General features: G+C 36.4%; 1 long non-coding RNA gene and 1 pseudogene across 1 annotated transcript in view; one reads left to right on the top strand and one right to left on the bottom strand.

Moving 5' to 3' along the window:
* Positions 1-1,764, bottom strand: part of LOC127988012 (uncharacterized) — a 45,212-nt gene extending 43,448 nt beyond the window's left edge. Inside the window, exon 1 of the long non-coding RNA XR_008161487.1 lies at positions 1,197-1,764. This is a non-coding gene — a long non-coding RNA (uncharacterized LOC127988012). The remainder of the gene's footprint in view (positions 1-1,196) is intronic.
* A 5,832-nt stretch (positions 1,765-7,596) lies between these two features.
* On the top strand, positions 7,597-13,157 carry LOC127988338 (transmembrane protein 161A-like; annotated as a pseudogene).
* The last annotated feature ends 3,698 nt before the right edge of the window (positions 13,158-16,855 follow it).

Here is a 16,855-nt window from a genome sequence, read left to right as displayed (position 1 = left end):
TTAAATCCAAAAGCCTGACCAAGCAGCACTTTTATTGCAGGCAAGCTATACTTTTCAAAAAAATTAACATAACACTAATAATAATATCAGACTTAGTAATAACGTGTAAGCTACAACTGGGGGGAAAAAACCTCTTAAAATATAACTATATTCTTTCAGTCTGTTGTAGTTGGGTAGAATACAGTTTAGAAAAAAAAAAAGGTTTGGGGCCTTTTGTGGGGTTCCAGGGATCCTCTTGGTCTCTATTGTTGGCCGCTCCAAAGGCCTGATTAATTAATTTCACACTGTAGCTCCGGAGAAGATTTTCCCACAAACAAGTGACCGAAAAAAAAAATTCAGTCCTAAAGAAAGAAGTCAACATCAAGTTCAACAACGTGCGGGCTGCTCATTATCATGACAATAACGTCTGGGAGCACAGGAGTCCCCTTAACAAGAGGGTCTGGCGTCAATACACAGCACCTCCCGGACCCCAGAACATTTTCCCAGGCTCCTCTAACAATCGCACAACTGTTTGCTCCCCGGACTCGCCTAATGATCACTTCATACAACGCTCAAAAGATGATTTAGTTAAAATACGCCACATTAACTCTGACGAATGGAAACTTTCTTCCCTTTAAAAAAAAAAGCGTGAGAATGAGACTCTGCACACATTTATTTAGACCACAAACTTGTTTTAGCTATTTCAGCAAAACCACACTGTGGATTGTTTGATCAATTTACTGGCATTTGTCAACTGCCTTAACTTTACTTCACTGTTTAATTTTTTTTTTTTTTTTTTTTTTTTTGTTAACTCTAGCCTATAGTTTACAGTTTCAAACTTGTTCAATTATATAACGGTAGTTTATACATGCATATTTAAGGCAGGCTACTAAAACCTTATTGTTTATACATAACTCAGGTAAACCCGTGGAAGGACAGATGATTCAAATTTCAAATCAGAGTAACTAACACACGTTAAAGATGCAATAAGCATTAGCCAAACAAAATGCAACACAACAACGTGGAAAAAAACAACTTTAATATGTTTTATAATTATTTAAAATATACATTTTCGCGGTAGGCCTATATATCTAGTCTAAATAACTTATAAAGCAAGTAACATGCTTTACTGTAGAATGTTTACACTATTATAAAACGTAGTCTGTATTTTCCCCTGGTCATTATTAATGTGTCAGTACAATGAAGTATTCACTTACCAAACTTGAGGTGATCCTTAACACCATAGTATCTAATCCACAAGCAAATGTCAAAAACTTGGAAAGGCAGAGGTCTTTGTAGCAATGCATTTGTTCAAACCACGAACTATTCCCGAGAATCGCGTCACGAAAAGTACCGGTGTCAATTAGTTACAAACAGCCATTGGCTTTTGACGCTCAAGTGCACAACTTGTTCTCCAGATTCCTGCCAAGTATCCAGTGCTACTATTCCGAGGACTACTATGATCGAGTCTGTCGTTGGTCCCCGTGCGTGGACGTGTGCAGAAACTCAAGCAGCTCGCGCTTAAAGGGCGTCTCGTCGTGAATTGATGAGTTATTGTTCCAAAGTCTGTGTGCATGATCCATTTAGAGTTACGCCCATCTGAATTCTTTCACTGTTTGAATTGGCATATGGGAAGACTAAAGAAGAAAGCACGTCGGTTTCGTTCTATCCGCGAATACGCGAAGAAATTAACGCAATTTATCCTCAGGCTAATCAGATTTTAGGTAGAGACGTATTACGAAGCTTGTACGTAACAAGATACTATTGCACATCAATAGGCTAATTGTCAAAAGCATCACAGAGCTTGCAGGTGCACATGACACATTACAGTGCTGACGGCACCCGTGCAGCGCGGGCCAACAGAATGGAAAGATAAACACTGAAGAACAAAAAAATAAATAATAAAATTTTACTATGGCCTGTGACTTCTACCGAAAATCAATTTAAAAGCTTAGAATGTGTTACAACACAAAATCAGTGACATGATTAACTATTTTATAGTTTGGATAAATATAGGCATATTTTTACATGGTCAAATCAAAGAGATACCACTCAAACAGAAACAATGAAATTATATAAAAAAAGAAAACTAAACTGTTCACAAAATACAAGACAACACTGTTATTTTGAGTTGATTTAATCTCCATGCCAGATGAAAGAAAAACTGTGGTTCCATCCAAATTTCTTTCCATGCCATATCTATTAACACGTCGTCACTGAAACAACTAGAAAACAGCGGCACCCATCGGTATAACACTGCAACATGGACATAAGATTATCATCATGAAAAGACGGAGCTTTCCGTTGTAGGACCGTCAATAATGCATGTTTACATGTCACGAGATAATTTGTGTAAAAAATAATAAACGCCTCAAAATACCCATATTATATTATAAATTGTTTTTAAGTCATTTAAAACAAATGTTATGAGCTGGAAAAAAAAAACAAATAGGCAAAAGCAGATTTCTGAAATATCTTTAAGATATCCATGTACAGCAAACACTTAGATACAAATAGGTCTGTTACAATTTATCATTTGAAAAAGAATTAACGAACCAGCACAACCGTTTTCGTAGCAGGATTTCGAATCTGTTTCAAATAACAATTAAGCCTATTGGCAACGGCCAAACTGTACAACCTCATCATTTAGATTAATTTAGAACACACTTTTTTATTTCATAGCAGTTTACAAACAAAATCTGGCGCCTAAGCAAACGTCAGAAACAAGACAAGACAGATCATCGCGTAATGATGGTATCTTGTAATTCTTCAGGCTAATATTTAAATTAATGTAAAAAGCTAATATTGTGCTGTGGGATCACATTTTGCAATAACAATAAAGGAAAATATGATACAAGACTTTAAATATTAAAATAAAAGATAGTCTATTTTAAAAGGTAAAAGGCTAAAACAAGTAAATCAAACGCATTGGCATTTAAAAAAATAAAATAAAAATATTTTTAAAAATCATGTTTTTTTTCTTAAATGCACCTTAAATTTTTTTATCTTGACGTTATGACAACCTGCCTACCGTAATCGAAAGTACAGTACAATAGGCTATATTAGTCTGTAACTGAGCAACAATAATACTCATTAAACCTAATAACTAAATACATTTCAGCTGAGAGAAACGGAAATTTAGTTGACCCGTGATCGTAAAATAGCATACTCTTAAAAATAAAGGTTTTTAATGCCATCAATGGTTCCACAAACAACCTTAACCATCGAATCTTTTCATTCCACACAAGGTTCATTTACAGTGGAAAACGGTTCTTTAGATTATTAAAATGTTTTTCAAAAACTTTTCTTTTAAGAACTGTTCACTGGAAGCTTCTTTGGGGACCCAAATCTATGGCATCTCTGTGAAAACCTATTTTTGGAACCTTTTATTTTTTTTAAGTGTGTATGCTATATTAGCTCTAAAATGTGTGAACAGACATAAATGAAGTGTTGTGGACAACATATCGCAACATTCAATTTGAGGTTAAAAAAACCTGTATCAAAATAACTATCAAAATTAATGATATGCTTCGTACAAAAAAACATTTTATCACAACATATTTACGGTAACATCGTAAAATGAGGCTGAGATTCTACAAACAATAATCAATACCAGCACTTCCTAGTCTATATATAAATTAGTCTATATTTTTTATTATATTGTGGGAACGAAATGGTTTGAAACATTAGGGTTTTCTTGAATTTGAAACGCTTTCAATAACTCAACTATTCAATAATGGTAAAAGAATTGCAAACTCTTTCATTTAACAACCAATGAAAATATATAATCTGCGCTTTTGCTCAAATGGCCAGATTTTACACAACATAAGAGCTTTGTCGATGGCAGAGTTTTAAAAACCAGGCATCCCTGTGTAGGTATGCCTTACAGGTTGCACTTGACCTTTTGCTCAAATTATACACGCTTCTGTTTTGACCCCAGGTCACAGGTCAAACACCAATTCTGAGCAAAAACCTATGGGCTGAATGATTTCCCTTTCCTAACAAATACCAATTGGCTGCGATCATTGTCAAAAGTCTATGACGAATACAGTTTAGATAGGTTACCCCTAAGTCGAAAATGTTGCAAAAAAAAAATAAAAAATAAAAATACTGGATATGCACACAAGGTTTTTGGCAATATGGAAGTTTCTTTTAAAAAGCAGAGCAATGAAGATAATTTCAAGCAAAAACTATGCGACACATTCATCACAATAGCACACTCGTTATATTTACGATGTATGAAATCAACAGATTCTAAAAAGAAAATGAAGGCAAAAAAAAAACTTAATAAAAACAATAAACGAAGTATCTAAAAGATCGTAGGAAAGAAAGAAAAATAGCCTTTGACTCAATATATAGCCGTTTGTTCGAATGTAATCAGATTAAGTAGCCTATTCATAAGGATTTTTGTAGAAGAAACATTAAGAATTGTCCCAATTAAAGTAAGACAACATTTAGCGAATCTCGGGAAGCTAAATTACACACACACTTCTAACTCCACACAAGTTCAAATGAGTTTACACGAGTATACATACCCAAAGTTGTTGTCGTTGTGGAGGGATGTTTCCACAGTGGCTGTTTCGTGGGAAAAGACTCGTCTGGGAATGTCACAGTCCTTTAATTGGAGCCGGACTGGATTTTATGGAAATGAGCATTGAACATCAGTCTTAACGAGTGATTGGCACATATAAGAAGAGTGCAAGGGGCATACTCATGTCTTTTAGCTACGCAATTCAGAAGGTCAAGTTCAAGCGCTTATCTCAGTTCTCTCAATGCGTGTGACCAATTATCATGCAAGTCTCGTGAAAGCCATGTGTGTCTGCAGCGCTGCACAGGGGGCGCTCAGCTGAAAACACTTCCACTGGCTGGACTCTTCATTTCAAAGCCTTTAGTGATTGAACTTTTTTCGCATTTTTTTTTTTAAATGTTGGTAAGAACAGACATGCGTTTTTAATATTTCATCAACAAATTATTAGTTCATTCAAATATAAATAAACATTAAAACATGTTAATCAAAGTTTAATGACATTACATTTGTTTAAACAAATGACAATTACCTGGAGGTCGGCCTTTTGGTTATCTGACTTGTATTCTTACAGCAAAAGGATTTTTATACTACAGTGATTTGATGTTTAATACCTTGAATTGCTTAACAAATGTTAAGTTGTTCCATATCCATTTTTTTTGGCAGGGTTTACCGGCCTTTTTGAAAATTTCGAGGTCTTTGCCAACACCAAGGCTACCAGTTGTCCTAATTATTCAGGATGATTTTACTTGGTTTAGACAATCTGGTTTTGTTTGTTTGGTTGCTTTCTTTTGCCAACAAAGACTGGCCAATTTCTAAGCAAATGCATTTGTTTCACAGAGAAAAGGCTACTTTGTAATGGATATTCTTTTTTTGTAAAAGATTGAAATTCAAAATGTAAACTACTGTAATGTGCACTCTTACAAATAAAACTTCATATATTTAATAATGAACAATCTTATCAAGAAGAATTTTACCTGTAGAGTGGAATGGAGTTTTGAATGTTCTGATGCTGTAATATCGCTTCTTTAGGGGTGCGTTCCCCAAAAGCAACCATGGTCATTACCAACAGAGTTAAATGGAACTTGCGAACAGCTAACAATGCTTTGGGGAACAAACCCTTGTGAGTTTCGGCCTGGGTTCTTCAAGCACCACATAGATGGGTTTCAAGTGTGGGAAAAGGAAGCAGATGGGTTTTCAACTTTCTTTTTGGTTCTAATTGGAATGTTTAAACACATATCATAGCAGGAACATTTTAAATTTCACAAGGAACTTTTAAGAAAAAACATGCTTGAGTGCATTATTTTCCTTTTTAATGGATGTTTCCTAGAACCAATAATGATAGGCTGATCCTAAAAGCATCATACACCTAGTACAGAAATGCCCAAACCAGGGCCTGAAGGCCGAAGTTGGCCCATGACGATATCAATTTGGCCCCCATGCCATATCATGCAATAAAACATGCCATTGGAGCGTATCTTCATTTCTAATTCACCTTTGTGTTTTAACACTTTTTTTGTGTGGTTTCACATTGGAATGTAGATATTAAACTGGAAGTGTTTTCATTATTATTATAACAATATATTTAAATTTGAATATTATGATATAATACAACACCTTTGGCCCTCAATCAAGTTTGTTGTTTGTCATGCAAACACTTTACATCATGTTATGATCAATAGGATATAGCAATTTGGCAGCAGTAACATTTTGAGAAGAAAACAAAAACATTAGAAGGATCAAAAACAGCTGAAAGCAGGATTCAGTCCCACAAGTGTAGGCTTAACAGTTGTTCACATTAGCATTTGTACTAAACGTAAAATCAACTATGGGCCCATGGTATCACCAAACCATAAACATTGCGGTTAAAATCAACCTTGAATGTCACCAATGTTGGCAAAAAATAGATCGGATGTTTATGAATTTACCAAAGTAAAGCTTGGGCTGAAAAGAACCTTTCCCATTTGAAACAAACTTTCTAATCCCACAAAATACATGAACATCTATATTAGAGCCAACTAAATTAATTAGAAATTCATTTAGAATAACCATCCACATTGTAAAGTGTTACACCTGATAACTATTGCACAAGGCCTACTACAAAACGTTCAGAAAAGCCTGAGTTTGCAAGATTGTGTCGCCACAACTCTTCTCCATTTGTCGTCGCAGATCTTGGTCCTCCCACAGTTTTATTTCTGTCCACGGTGAAAAACTAACGAAATCACACTGTGGATGCGTCACCAGTTCGACCAATAGAATCTCACCTCGTAGTACACGTCACCAAAATACTCCTTCAGCTGTAAAAAACACTCAAGTGTCATCACCACGAGAACCGCTACATGGGACATAAACTCATTCATTAAATTCACCAAGCGAAGATGGTTAGCATGTTTAGTTAATGTTACTTATTTTGCAGTTATATCAATTTTCTATTTTACACGACCACACAAACTGATCGATTGTTGTTGGTACGTTAGCTTCTAAGTTGATATCATGTTAACATTAATGACAGCTTGCAGACTGGTTCGTAGTATTTTGGATCCAGAGTACTTTGTCCTAACGTTACTTTTGTAAGTGACTGTGGCATTGCAGTTGCACCGATTCTGTGTTCTGGACCTCAGTATAGTGTCTTTTTAGTGTTTTATAGGCGGTTAGCTGTAGCATGTTAGCTAACTAAGTTATCCATGCCTCCCCATGTCTTTTGGGTTTGTAATTGGACCACCTCCTCAGTTTGACAGCATGCCTCCAGTGCTCATCTTGAGTGACTGGCACAGGCCCACAGTCAAGTAGCTTTGACTTTGTGAAGTAGACTACTGTACAAATACTGTACAACGTATGTCCATCCGCCTAGCAATAGTCTCACCAATATAAATATCATTAAGACAGTTTATAGTTTAAATAACATATTTTGTATTTAATAGCTAATATTGTTGCTTTAACAAAAAAATAAGCACACGTTTTAACTTTAAATCTCTCCAGAACATTAATCGTAAAAGCTAATTTTGTTTGTTTTTAAACTCAGAAGGTATAAATCGTAATTATTTTCTGTGTCAATAGAAATGCTGTATACGTTTGTCTGTTGTAAGACGCTTATGGGAGTTCAGTTGGTGGTGAGCTTGCTGGCGGTCAGCATAATGCAAAGAATGGCGCCACATCTCTCCTTTGCACGCTGGCTCTTATGTAACGGCAGGTAAGCACGCACAACTTTATGATAGTCTGTGTAAATGTAATAAACATTGGTCTTTCTAATACCCTATATTGGTTTTCTCAGCCTTTTCAGGTTCAAACATCCATCTGAAGGCGAGTTGTGCGCCCTTGCAGGGAAACAGATTCCTAAAACCAGCAGGCGAGACAGGTGTGAGCTTGATTCAGTGCAACTGTTGCTTTTCTGTTGGGGAAAACTTATGTTTGACCTCTTGTTTCTTCTAGGAGACAAAATGGACATGGACAATCCAAGCCACTCACAGTTCCAAAAGACATTGATCTTCACCTGGAGAGTGCTCCGGTAAATGTCTTGGACGCACTGGGTAAGTCTTCATCTGGGTTCTTGCACCAAAATCAGCTGTAAATAAGTTTGTTTTTTTTTGTTTTGTTTTTACTGCTCCTCACATTTTTGTGGTTCTTTGTGGAGTACCAGTGGCTGATTGACTTCGCCATCTATGCCACAGGGATCTACCTCTTCACTGAAGGCTACTACAGCGTAGTGGATACCAGCAAGGAAGTCAATATTGCTTCCATCTGGTGTGTGCTGACTGTTTTCTTCTGCTTGTATCCTTCAGCATTGCAATCATTTGGTTTAATGGACCTGATGCTAGCTGAGAAATTCAGAAGTGACTTATCTCATCCTTAAAATGAAAAATGAGAGAATTACAACTTTGGGTTGTATATACAGGTGTTGGTCATATAATTCGAATATCATCAAAAAGTTGATTTATTTCACTAATTCTATTCAAAAAGTGAAACTTGTATATTATATTCATTCATTACACACAGACTGATATATTTCAAATGTTTATTTCTTTTAATTTTGATGATTATAGCTGACAACTAAGGAAAATCCCAAATTCAGTATCTCAGAAAATTTGAATATTGTGAAATATTGTGTTGGCCTTTAAATGGTATCTCAGTCTAGTTCTGTAGGCTACACAATCATGGGGAAGACTGCTGACTTGACAGTTGTCCAAAAGACGACCATTGACACCTTGCACAAGGAGGGCAAGACACAAAAGGTCATTGCAAAAGAGGCTGGTTGTTCACAGAGCTCTGTGTCCAATCACATTAATAGAGATAGAGTGGTAGAAAAAAAGTGTACTAGCAATAGGGATAACCGCACCCTGGAGAGGATTGTGAAAAAAAAAAAAACATTCAAAAATGTGGGGGAGACTCACAAAGAGTGAACTGCAGCTGGAGTCAGTGCTTCAAGAACCACTACACACAGACGTATATAAGACATGGGTTTCAGCTGTCACATTCCTTCTGTCAAGCCACTCCTGAACAACAGACAGCGTCAGAAGCAGCTAAAGACAAAAAGGACTGGACTGCTGCTGAGTGGTCCAAAGTTATGTTCTCTGATGAAAGTAAATTTAGCATTTCCTTTGGAAATTTAGGGTCCCAGAGTCTGTAGGAAGAGAGGAGAGGCACACAATCCACGTTGCTTGAGGTCCAGTGTAAAGTTTCCACAGTCAGTGATGGTTTGGGGTGTCATGTCATCTGCTGGTGTTGGTCCACTGTGTTTTCTGAGGTCCAAGGTCAACGCAGCCGTATACCAGGAAGTTTTAGAGCACTTCATGCTTCCTGCTGCTGACCAACTTTATGGAGATGCAGATTTTATTTACCAACAGGACTTGGCACCTGCACACAGTGCCAAAGCTACCAGTACCTGGTTTAAGGTCCAGGGGATCCCTGCTCTTAATTGGCCAGCAAAATCTTCTGACCTTAACCCCATAGAAAATCCATGGGGTATTGTGAAGAGGAAGATGTGATATGCCAGACCCAAGAATGCAGAAGAGCTGAAGGCCCCTATCAGAGTAACCTGGGCTCTCATAACACCTGAGCAGTGTCACAGACTGATCGACTCTATGCCACGCCACAGTGCTGCAGTAATTCAGGCAAAAGGAGCCCCAACTAAGTATTGAGTGCTGTACATGCTCATACTTTTCATGTTCATATTTTTCAGTTGGCCAAGATTGCTAAAAATCCTTTCTTTGTATTGGTCTTAAGTTATATCTACATTTTATGAGATACTAAATTTGGGATTTTCCTTAGTTGTCAGTTACAATCATCAAAATTAAAGGAAATAAACATGAGCCACTACTTTCGCTCTGAGGAGGGTGGCGAGCACTCTGTGTGTCTGGCTTTTGGCTTCTTATCTCTTCTTATTGCGATGCTGGTCCTTGTAGTGAGAGAAGACTACCTGGAGTTCGGCCTTGAGTCCGGCATGTGGTTATCTGACCTGTATTCTTAAAGCGAAAGGACATTTATACTACAGTGATTGCATGTTTAATACCTTGAATTGCTTAACAAATGTAAAGTTGTTCCTTATCCATTTTTTTTTTTTTTTGCCACTGTTTGTCTTTGCCAAACAGCAAGGTTATGAGTGGTCGTAAGTAATTCATCAATGGTTAGACAACATTAGACAAGCAATATTACAGGTGCATCTCAATAAATTAGAATGTTGTGGAAAAGTTCATTTATGTCAGTATTTCAATTCACATTTGGCTCACATTGAACAAAAACCCACCAATTCAATATCTAAACAAATCAGAATATGATGACAATCAGCTAATCAACTCAAAACACCGGCAAAGGTTCCTGAGCCTTCAAAATGGTCTCTCAGTTTTGTTTACTAGGCTACACAATCATGGGGAAGACTGCTGATCTGACAGTTGTCCAAAAGACAATCATTGACAAACCTTCACAAGGAAGGTAAGCCAAAACATTCATTGCCAAAGAAGCTGGTTCATAGAGTGCTGTATCCAAGCATGTTAACAGAAAGTTGAGTAGAAGGAAAAAGTGTGGAAGAAAAAGATGCACCACCAACTGAGAGAAACGCAGCCTTATGAGGATTGTCAAGCAAACTGGATTCAAGAATTTAAATGAACTTCACAAGGAATGGACTGAGGCTGGGGTCAAGGCATACAGACGTGTCAAGGAATTTTGCTACAGTTGTCGTATTACTCTTGTTAAGGCACTCCTGTAGAGGCGTCTTACTTGGGCTAAGAAGAAGAAGTACTGGACTGTTGCCATTGGTCCAAAGTTGTCTTTTTACCAAGATCCTAGAGTCTGGAGGAAGGGTGGACTTCTGTCTGTGTGCATTGAATTTTAATACATGAGTTTCACAATTTGAGTTGGATTACTGAAATAAATGAAATTTTCCACGACATTCTAATTTATTAGGATGCACCTGTATTATTTTTGTCATCAAAAAAACTAAGGGTGCGCGATAAAAATCGTCAGCAAAGCCGGTTATCTAATCAGCTGTAAATTCCATCAGGTGTGTGATTTCACATAGAGCAGCTGTTACTTCATGGAGCCGTTGTTAACTCACTAGCTCAGCAAATAAACGCTGATAATGAAGGTGGATTTGCGCAGCTTCTCAGTTAACAACGGCTCCATGAAGTAACAGCTGCTCTGTGTGAAATCACACACCTGATGGAATTTACCGCTTCTTTTTTACTTTTTAACAGCGTTCCCTTCACCAAACTATCAGTCAAGTTGGGGCTGGCTGCCATTTGTGCCTTCATTGGAGCTCTCCTCGCATTTCCTGGTCTGCGATTGGCCCAAACTCACCTAGATGCTGTTCAGATGAACGCAGATCGTCCAATCATTCAGTAGGACACTCAAGTTTGTTGCATTAGAATTAGAATTAAACATGAACATAAATGACAATATTGCAATTATACAACGTTTGATTTAATAGCCCACAGCAATTTGTTTTGACTTTTAGGGTCCTTTTGCACATGAGTTTTCTGTCTCCTCTGGTTATTCTTGTAATGTGAGTTAAACCCATTACTTCCTATGACGCCCCCATGGGAAAGACCTTAGTTACCTTGTAAGTTGATTTGTAAGTAAATCTATCTGGATATTTCCAAAATGTATTTGCACTTTTGAATGCTTTTTGGTTTTTATATATACAAACATGCATCTATAAAACATTTAAATTGTATTATTAAAGTTAATAATTCTAGAATTTATTTTAGATTGTAATAATTGTTTATATTTTATTTCTCTTTTTCCAGACTTTCTAGTTCTGCCTTTAACTCGGTGTGTCTTTGGACGATCGTGGTGCTGTGTGTTATGCGGCTACTGCTCACCCGCTATCACCTGCAGGCCTATCTCAATCTGGCACAAAAGTGGGTGGGGCAAATGAAGAAAGAGGCGGGGCGTATCGCTGCCATTGACATCCAGAGGAAGGTGGGGCTGAAATGCGACACAAAATGCAGAGTGTTACTTTTTACAACACATTCACTTTAATAATGTAACAAATACGATGATGTAATGTTTTTAAACTCCTTTATGCAGGTGAAACTAGTTTTCTGCTACTTTGCTGTGGTCACGATTCAGTATCTTATACCTATTCTGCTTGTGCTTTTCTCAACTTTAGCACTCAAATCTTTAGGTGGGTCACTACACTTTTACTGACTATTAAATAACAGCTTATATGTAAATTGACATCAAAATTGTTAATTATTAATTGTTAATGATTAAAATTCATTATTTTGAATAATTATTTGTTTTATTTATCAGTTTAATTTGTAATTCGTTGTTTTTTATTATTAGTATACTTAGTTTTTTTTTACATTTCCAGTAATAAAAAAAACGTAACATGTTTTAAAATGAGATAACATATATTAAATGTATTAAAATACAAAAAAGTGGGAAAGAAATACAAAAAGTCCCCCAAAAAATTAATAAGAATAAATAAATAAATTACAATGTACCCTTCAGGTGACTGTTAAATATGTTTGTGTAAATTCTAGTACAATTATTTATTTATATACATTTACTACAAAATTTATTTTTAGTAAACATTATTTTAATTATTGATGAAATTATTTCATAATGTGTTTTAATATTTTTATTTTATATTTTAATATTTGTTCTAAATATATTTAACATTTAAAGTAAATGAATGAAATGTTTATTAAAATTAATGAATCTTATATGATTACTCAATATATTATATTATTATTATGCAATAATTTCTAAAAGGCTATTAAATGTTTTAAAATAAAAATAAATTAATAAAAAATACAGAAAAAGTGAAAAAATATTAAAAAGAATATTAATAACAACCAGTAAGATATTTAAAAAAAATTACAATGTACCCATCAGGTAATTTTTCATGAGGCCTTGGAGCAGAGACTTCGGGTGTTACCCCTGCTCCCATACTTCACACCGCCCCTCCACCCGCACCCAGACTCAAAGACGACGAGGATATAGAAGACATGGAGGAGGACATCCAGGCCACCGTAGCCCACCTGACCGAGCTGTTCACTGCCTTACGTGGGGTCCTCACACCCATTTTCTTCAGGGGCATCTTCGCCTTTCTCACGTGGTGGATTGCGGCCTGTCAACTCATTAGCAGCCTGTTAGCAGAACTGAAAAGTGCCCTGAAATAAAGCTCTTTCTGCTGAATACAGTTCTTCAACGAAATGAAAACAGTGTTGGTACAAGTGTTGTCCCTAGTTGTGTGATCATTTCATTGAAAAGCAATTGTAAGGGCCTGGTAACTCAGGGATGTGGTCCGAAATAGTGTTCCACCAGCACAATATGGTCAAGTGCAAAACCTGTAAAAACAGTTGGACTTGGTTGTTCAAAAATGACATTTTAGTTCATTTTGTACTTTTGCCTTGGGTGAATTTTTAACAGAGAGTTATGGTGTATTTTAAATACTGAGTTTGCTATATGGCTGATGTCGGGCCTAATAATTTTACTCATGTTTCATGAATAATTTTACAATTTGTTTGCCTTTTATTGAACTCCTCCTTTCAATCATAGGATCAGAGGAAATCATCAAGGATTCGTATCATTTGAGATGGTAGGCTTAAGACAAGCTAATAATTTAACACTGAAACTAGAGTTGGGTCCGAGTCCACCTTTGTCGAGTACGAGTCAAGACCAAGTCCACAAACATCGAGTCCAAGTCCGAGTCCGAGTCCAAAAGGGGCCGAGTTGGACTCAAGTCCGAGTTCTTAAAGGCCGAGTCCGAGTCGAGTCCGCCCGAGTCCAGAAAGTAATTAAATTAAAAAAGATTATAAATCGGTATTGTACATTTTACATTCTATTAATATTTTCAACCCATTAAACCAATGGCAATATAAAAATGTAATAAAAAAAATACCACTGTTACATCTAGTCATTGCCATTGAACATTTTTATTTTATGTCAACAGAACTAGTTTCCTATCAAAAAAGTTTTTATTGTATTACAAGTGCATGAAAATACAAATTAACCTATTTTATTATTGTATCACACTATATTGTCCTCCAGTTAAAGATGACATTTCAGTTATTTAATGCCTCTCCCCCACATTTGACAGAGGTAAAGTGCAGCCAATGAGGAGATCCTTAATGATGACATTATGAATTTCCTGTTGTCTTGGAGAACTTGCATCATAAAGTTGCATTGCTTGTTTGGTCAAATCTAGTCTTGCAAACCCTGCAATGCTGAGCTGTGCAGCATCTGTTGGTTGCTGCTGCTGTCTCTGGTAGTCGGTTGCATTGGTTTTCGGATCACCAGTACACTGAACCGAAAACCGTTTCTTTCGGAGGCGTCCGATTTGAGAACAGATGAACTGATGATACTGCGCATGCGTGTAATTTTTCAAGTATTTTGTTAAACATCGGAAAGTGTGATAAAACTATAAAAAAATATGTATATATATATATATATATATATATATATATATATATATATATATATATATATATATATATATATATATATAGGGGTTTTTTTTTTAAGATAGGGGCTACATGTTTCTAATCTGTGTAGATTATGTATGGGCCAAAGGGGTTTTCAGAGAAGTTGGACAATAATTAAGACTCTAAAGACTGCATGTTTAATATGAATAAGGGATGATTTATGAAATATCTGTACTGTATTTATAGTTAATGATGACAGATTCACAAACTGAGTTTGTAGTAAACAGAACATGAACACGAGTAGAGCAGCTGATGATACTGCGCAGCATGTGCCGGTGTCCTGACATTTTATCCTACCCTGTCAGATTTTCCTACCCGGGTTTTGAGCGATTCTCGTTCTCGAGTCAAGAACCGGTTGTATCAGTTTTCAGATCATCAGTACACTGAACCGAAAACCGTTACTTTCGGACGCGTCCGATTCGAGAACCGAGGAGCTGATGATACTGCGCATTCGTGATTCAGCATGAAGCCGACTGACTCACAGCGCGTCTGAACCGAACTGATTCTTTTGGTGATTGATTCTGAACTGATTTTGTGCTAATGTAATGAGTGCGGGTAAACCGAGGGTTTGAATGAAGGGCAATCTGACGAAACGTAAATTCATTTAATAACAAATACATCTCAATGGATTATGTATCCGTTGAACTGTTTTTTTTTTTTCAACCGGTTTATTGAATCAAACCGTCCGAAAGAACCGGTTCGCGGAAAAGAATCGAACTTCCCATCACTAATCCACATTGATATCCAGTGAGTGGTGCGTGTGTTTCGTCTGCAAGCATGAGACTTCTGCCTGCCGGTGTGGTGCAGTAAAATGACAGTAGGGGAGACATTCATTAATTTATCATTTCAATTTTATGCTGGTTTTATTGTTACACATGACGTGGACTCGACTGTACTCGGAATATTTTCCGAGTCCAAAATGTTCAAGTCCGTGTCAAGTCCGAGTACAAATTCACCCGAGTGCGTGACAAGTCCAAGTTCATTCAAAATTGGACTCGAGTCCGGACTCGAGTCCGAGTCCAAGTTCGAGTACCCCAACTCTAACTGAAACTATTTATTTATTCATTTTCTAATATCAACTAGCTTTCATTTGATCCAAAACCATAAACTGATCATTTAAAAATGAAACACAAGACTTGTGTTTTTTCATGATACCATTCTCCATTGTTTTATATATATTACTGATAGTAAAAAAATTACATTAGTTACTCAAAAAAAAAAAAAAAAAAAAAAAAAAAAATATATATATATATATATATATATATATATATATATATATATATATATTACAAAACAATAGCTATACTAATTAATTTAAAAAAAAATTTTAAGTATTTTTAATGATTACACAATGCCAAATATTGCTGGTTTAATTTGCATAGTCGATACATATTTGTCTATAACTGCTAATTATTTTTGCAGCGTTAATACCTAAAAAATTACTTAAAAATTAGTGGACTGTTCGGAAAATACAAAAACCTGTGCATGATATTTAACTGACTTGCAAAATTATATGAATACAAAACAATTAAACTTTTAACATTCCATTTTCAATTGAATGTACATATTCGTATATGATGAATTAATAAATAAAAGGCAGACTATGTCAAAATGACAAATAAATGCCGAATGTACATTTCTCCTGCTAACATCAATACCCATATGCCTCCTCTGCGTTGCTCAAGCATTTAGTGTTGTGTCTGAAAGATGACATGATTAATGGCTGATAAAATGTGACTTTCACAGTCAGAACAGACCACGTCCCATTCAAAGGGTCAGATGGTCCTGTGTCTGACTAGTTTATTAGCTGGTAAGTAGAAATATGACTGGTTTGTGGACCAAATAAACAATAACATTCATATTTGTGCTCTTATTTCAGCCCTGTGGAAAGATATTCCTTCTTTAAATTATTTTATGTTAGCTACATCTAAAAAAAATTGGTTTGAACAGAACTTAGTTGTGTGTGTGCACATTGTAATTTCCTTTCATGCTAATGTATATTGTTATTGAGGGGGATATCTGATGCATTGAAGGTATATATTCATTAATCGCCTGGTGCATTTGTATCTATATACTCTTGTCTCGCCACCAGACCGTTGCTGTCCCAATAATGTCTCATCACCAAATAACTCAGACAGATTTTTTTCCCCACGTCGGGCTGGTTGATGACACGTCTGGAGGCCTTGTCTGGTTTAATGAAGTGGAGGGTGACGGGGTTGACATATCTATATAATCACATTAATTATGTGCATCTGTCAGGAGGCCCAGTCTGAGACCCGACTGTTGCTATAGGGACTGGACCGAGGACCATTCAGACGTGCCCCGCAGACTCGCCCCATCGCCCTCCCCCGAGACCTGCCCAGACGTGACCTCTGTAGCCCTCTTTTCAACCGTGGTATGGTAGGCTGTGCTGACGAGCCGGAGA

The sequence above is a fragment of the Carassius gibelio genome, chromosome B22 (genome assembly GCF_023724105.1).
Source record: "Carassius gibelio isolate Cgi1373 ecotype wild population from Czech Republic chromosome B22, carGib1.2-hapl.c, whole genome shotgun sequence".
Classification (NCBI taxonomy): Eukaryota; Metazoa; Chordata; class Actinopteri; order Cypriniformes; family Cyprinidae; genus Carassius; species Carassius gibelio.
The sequence above is the reverse complement of the archived record's forward strand: the minus strand, read 5'-3'. Positions and strand labels throughout refer to the sequence as shown.